The sequence below is a fragment of the Mus caroli genome, chromosome 19, assembly GCF_900094665.2.
Source record: "Mus caroli chromosome 19, CAROLI_EIJ_v1.1, whole genome shotgun sequence".
In the NCBI taxonomy this organism is placed as follows: domain Eukaryota; kingdom Metazoa; phylum Chordata; class Mammalia; order Rodentia; family Muridae; genus Mus; species Mus caroli.
The window spans coordinates 52,747,672-52,753,805 of NC_034588.1; positions in this window are offsets into that span (position 1 = coordinate 52,747,672).

Sequence of the window (6,134 nt, forward strand, 5' to 3'; positions counted from 1 at the left end):
TCTCTCTCTCTCTCTCTCTCTCTCTCTCTCTCTCACACACACACACACACACACACACACCAGTGAAGATAATCGCCCATGTGACAACTAGTGTCACATTACATAAGGTCCATTGTTGGAGTGCATGCTGAGGGTAAGGATTCATAGCCTGCCATGATAGATGGTGTCTTAGTCAGGGTTTCTATTCCTGCACAAACATCATCAGGACCAAGAAGCAAATTGGGAAGGAAAGGGCTTATTCAGCTTACACTTCCACATTTTCCAGGAGAAATTACAGACAAGCCAGGCATGGCAATCCACATATAATCTCAGGAGTTGGGAAGTTGAGTCAAGAGGATCATGAGCTCAAAACCAAGTCTACCAAGGGAGCTCAGGGCCAACCTCGGCAACATGCTGAGACACTTGTGTCAAAACAAAGGTGAAAAGAGAGCTGAGGTACAGCCCAGTGGTAGGGCTCTTACCTAAAACAGGCGAGGTCTCAGGCTCAATCTGTCCCCAGTCCCACAAAGGAAAATGAAAATTTAAAGAAGGAAAAAAAAAGGCAAATTAATACAAATTAAGTATCTGTTGTGTTTCAGGAAATGTTGCTAATATCATCATGCACATTGAAGCACAAAACTGATTAAAAACAGACTCAGACTAAGCAGCTAGCCCAAAGTCACTCATCAAGTCAGTGGCCATCTGATGCCAACTCAGACTGTTGCTTGCACAACACATAACCAGCATACTGATGTACTTTGGGAAGCCAGCAATGCCAGAAAATTCACTTTAGAGAGGGACTCAGAGGTCCCTCTTCCTTCAAAGTGAAGAGGCTTTGAAAATATTGGTACATTGTATTCAGAAAAACAGGAAGTTTAGACGTGCAAATCTCTAGATCCCTCCTCTCTCTTTTGGGTTTTCTATTTCATGAGACAGGATTTTCCATGTGCTAAAAGAATGCAGAATTTTACTAAAAAAAAAAACGTTTAATAAATCAAAGATGGCACTGAGAACCAGAAGCATCACACAGCCCAAGTGATGGCTCTTTGTGAGGTTGCAGATCCAGGCAGGCAGGCTGTGTTTCCACAGAATTGATTGACAGGATGTTAGCGACCAAGGGGAGAAGCATGCTCCCTGCCTTAGTCACCATCTGAACAGAGGAAATTGGAAATGTGAGGTGGAAGACTGAAGTCCCACTGAAAGTTTAAAGAAATGTAACAAATATGAATGGGCCAGTCAACTATTGCTTCAGACTGGGTTGGGCTACGTCAGTGCTCCCATATCTCTCCAAAGCTCATGGTGCATAGAAGTCAGAACTACCAGTGCGGTCAAGCTACAGTCCATGTGGCAAAAGGGAGCATGGCAGAGTTTGGAGCTTTAGCTTGACCATGAACTTTGACCAAAAGATAGCATCTGTCTTCTGATCAAACATGGCTGCCTCCTGTTCCTTCATCCATCTATGTATCTATCAAGCCCTGTATCCATCCATCCATCCATCCATCCATCTATCCTGTATACATACATTCATCTTTACCCATCCATCTATCCATCCCTCATTCATGCATCTATCCATATATACATCCATTCACATATTTACCTATCTACCCACATATCTGTTCATTTATCCAGCCAGCCACAAGCCCCATCCATTCACCCATCTATCTCTCTGTTCATCTATTACTTTATCTCTCTGTCCATCCACCCATTTATAATCCTCTTATTACCCCTCACCCATTCATTCATTAATGATCCAACCTTTAATCTACCAGATAACCCATCTGTTTATCTCCCACCCCTCACCTATCCATCCAACAGATATTTATCAATGGTTGTGTCATGGCAATCCCTAAGTGGGAGGATAACAAGAAGACAAGGAGAAGAATACATTACTTAAGTGGCAGGGCACAAAGCAAGGCTGGTGATGTAGGTGGAAGCCAGATCAAGCAGGGCCTTGTTGGAAGGTGGGGCTTATTCACAGTTCAAAAGAAAGATACTGAAGACATAGGGCTATGACAGAATCGCATTGGGTTTTAGTGGCTGGAAAATGAATGTAACAGCAAGCCAAAGTGAAAGCAGGCTGCCTGGCGTGAGGGCTGCTGAAGGGGAGCCAGTAGGTGCTGTCCACTTGGACACTTATGCGTCCACAGGGCACACAGGGCTGGAGGGACTTGAGGAACTTTCTGGAGATAGAAACGTGCCTAGGACTTGGGTTGGGGTTGGAGAGGAAAAAAGGAAGAACTCAGTGATTTCCAAGTCTGTAACTTTTAAGGTCAACACGTGTGCTGGTACTACTGAAAATGGCCAGCTTGGGAGAGGCAAGTCACTCCTTCCGTCCTTTAGCTGGCACTGTCTAAGTACTATTGTGTGCTGGGAATTCAAAACTTGTCTTGGAGAGAAGAAAAGCTGTCCTGGGTCCATCCGGCCTTCTGGTTCAGCTCTACGGCAGGGTGCACTTCCTCTGGCCATGCCAAAGCACCACCAGGAATTCAAGATTTTCAGTCTTTGGGCTTTCCCATTTTGCGCTTCCAACTCAGGTCCGTGCCTGTTGGATCATGATGTTTCTTAAAGATCAAAATTAACTAGGTGTTGTCCATGGGGGAAGTGAACCACTTCTCTCCTGTAAACATGGCTTTGGTGTGGTGTAAACCATGACAGATGTCAGATGTCTCCTTCTCCACTGGGAACAAAGCCATAGTTAAAGCAATATTGAACAAGTGTTCCTACAACAGTACTCTGGCTTTCTCTTGGGTATCGGTTAATCTGCTGAACATCTGTCGTCTGCCCATGAATCTACCTGGCCATTCCTGTGACTTCAGCCATCTCTTGTTAGACCATTCAGAGACGAGGGGTGTTTACCTAAAACCCAACTGTCCTAGTTTGGGTTTCTGTTCCTGTGATGAAACACTGTGACCAAAAACAGGTTGGCAAGGAAAGGATTGCTTGGCTTAAACTTCCACATTGTAGCACAACATTGAAGGAACTCAATCATGGCACGAGCCTGGAGACAGGAGCTGATGCAGAGGCCATGGAGGGATGCTTCTTACTGCCTTGCTCCCCATGGCTTGCTCAGCCTGCTTTCTATAGAACCCAGGGCCACCAGTCCAGGGTGGAACCACCCACAATGGGCTGGACCCTCCCCCATCAATAAGAAAATGCCCTACAGATGGATCTTATGAAGGCATTTTCTCAATTAGGCTTTCTTCTTTCAGATAACTCTAGCTTGTGTATCAGGTACAGAGGCCCTACCTGGCTTATTAGTTCACAGTAGGACAATTCTGAGGGGTACCATGGCTCCAGAACTTTCCAGAGAATAAGCCCCTGCTGTGACTAGTGCAATCCAAGACCTCCCTCTGTTTACCTGCCCCTCCCTCCTCCCCAGTGCATGTGCATCCTAAGAGCTCCACCCCAACAAACTTCCACACCCAAATCTCAGCAGCTCTGTCTCCCATGATTCCCAGCCTAAGACCACAGCGATGCTCGGGCCACAGGGACATGCTTCTTCAACTAACCCTGGGGACTTGGCTACCTCGACAAGCAATAGCAAGAGGGAAAGAGAGGGAGAAGTGACTGCTGAATAGGAAGCAGGTAACCTTTGCTGATAAGTGCTCATGGAGAAGACACCCCAGTACCCAAGGGTCTGTGTTGTGCCAAAAGAAGAGGAGTCACCTGCAAACAGAAGGCCTGAAATCCTGGCCTAGTCTTGTGCTGTGTGACCTTTAGCAACTTGCTTAGCGTCTCTGGGCCCCGCTTAACTGGAAAATGGGCCAAAACACCTTGCAGGGGAGTTAGAAAGACTTCCATGAGCTTGTAAATGTCCCTGGTGAGAAAAGCCACCCAATAAATGTGGATATCTTTCTTCTCTGCTCTGGGTACACCCCCAGCATCTCCCAGGCCAGAGAACATAGACTGTAACAACTCTGAGAACACGAACTGGCTAGGATCTTGAGCAGAGAAAAGTTAGCATCCCCCGACCCTTCCCAGGAAGTTATCGGGAGCTATAAGCACAATAATGAGGATAATGAGAAGAATTTTGCTAATTCTGCCTCACACCTGAGTTCTTACCAGGATGGCATGAAGAACCTATCTGAAACCAGCCACTCGGTGAGAGTCTTTGTAAGATGGTAACTGTCTTCCTTACTCCCCAGATCACTGCCCAACTGTAAGGTAGGTGCTTTGTAAATGCTTGCAGCCTGATTGGCTTAGCAAGCTCTCACCTTTCACCCCATAAAGACCCACACTGCTGAGGCCCTGAGAACTCACTGTATGTGCCTTCTGGGTTAGCTTTCTGAGGAAGACTGTGACATCAGTCCAGGGCCCTTCCCCTCCTGCCCAGAGTACTGTGTGTTGTCTGTGTACCTCCTTCTGTGGCAGCACTGTGAAAGCGTGGCCCTGCTGTTTGCACCCTTAAACTGGAATAGAACCAGGTTCTTGACATTAACCTGGCCCGTGGTTGCATTTGCGGCAGGACTGAGAAAATGCTGTGGAAACTCTGTTGCCAGAAACAACCTGAAATATTTATACTCTTTGGACTGTTGGGAAAATGTGTTCACCTTCCTCCCAGAGAGGCCAGTTAAGAATGCAGGCCTTCCCCAAAAGGTGGCCATCCCACAGGGAAGTCTCTACGTCACAGGCAACCCTACTCTCTTGTTAGTCCCTTCCCTCAGCACAAAGCCCTCTCCTGCACATCTCTCAGTAAAGCCATGTAGAGGAAACTGTTTTCATTTTACAGGTGGGAAAGCTGAAGCTCTGAGAAAGAAGATGATTGGCTCCAAGTTACATGGTAGGTGTGGCCAAGAGGCTAGACCCTAGGTCTGTTCTGATTCTAGGCTGCCGGTCCCTCACAGGCTGTTCTCTGTCTCCCCCAGGCTGTTGCCTCTCCCAAGCTGCTGTCTGTCTGTCCAGGGCTGCTATCTGTCTGTCCTAGGCTGCTATGTCTCTGTCCCAGGCTGCCATCTCTCGCAGGCTGCTGTCTCTCCACACTGAAGGCTTAGCAGGAAGAAGACTGTGGCTTTGAAGACAAGGAACCAACATGAATCACGTCCATTCAGTCACGACATGTGGCTTCTGTTAACAGGAGTCCCGGGCACATCAGAAAGGACTCTTCCTGGCCGGGACTCTGAGTGTGTCTTTTCTGAAGACAGAGGAGCAGTTCAGTGGAAACCAGTTTCCCAAGCTTGTTGTCTAAGACAGGCCTCCACTGAGAGGCGTGTAACTCAACACATGAGACCCTGACACCCAGTGCCTAGAACACAGACCAGTGGGGACACCTGAGTCCTCCACCACAGAGCACCAAGGGACAAAATCAGGTCTCCCAGTGGCTCTGTTTCAACTCCACAGATAAGCACAGATTACAGAGTAAGCCAGTCCCCTGTCTTATAGAGAATTATCTCTAGAGAGTGTAGTGTAGAAATGTATTCAGTTCACATTATCATAATGATAAAACTTTGGGGAAACAAGAAGCAGTGTATTGGAGACCTGTAGTTATTACAAAAACAGTGAAAAGTTGCCTCATTTGTCTTTAACTAAGGAAAGATAAAGAAACAAGTCCAGGTTGCAAAGATGAGCAGCGAACATGCCCTGCTCGGGTCCTTTTGACACAGGAAGAGAAGCCTCTGGCTTGTTTTCTGGGAACGTCTCCACCAAGTGAGATTCACTGGTGCACGAAACAGGAGAGAAACAGGGATGCTGAGTCAGTGAGTCAGAGTGGCCACTTCTCCCCTCACTGTCTGCAGAAGCTTCACCTTCAACCCCGGGATGCTGGGGATGCCTCCCATGGCCTCTCGCCTTGCTTTACCACCCACATAACCACAGCCAGCACCCTCAGAACACCCTAGTGATCCACTGAACTGCTGTCATCACCTCCCTGTCTCCTTAAAGCTTCTGTCTGTGTGGTTTCTACACCACGGACTGGTTCTCCATCTTTTATGCTTACTGCCAACTAAAGTGCTTTTCCCATCTCAACCTGCTCCTTAAGAATGAAGCTCGAAGCCTGGGGGTGGGGTTTGGTAGGTAAAGGGTCCTGAATTTGGATCCCTAGCACCCACATCAAAGCTAGGCATGGCTGTCACACCTGTGACCTCAACATGAGGAGATGGAGATAGGAAAGATCCCACACACTGGCTGGCCAGACTCTCTCTCTCTCTCTCTCTCTCTCT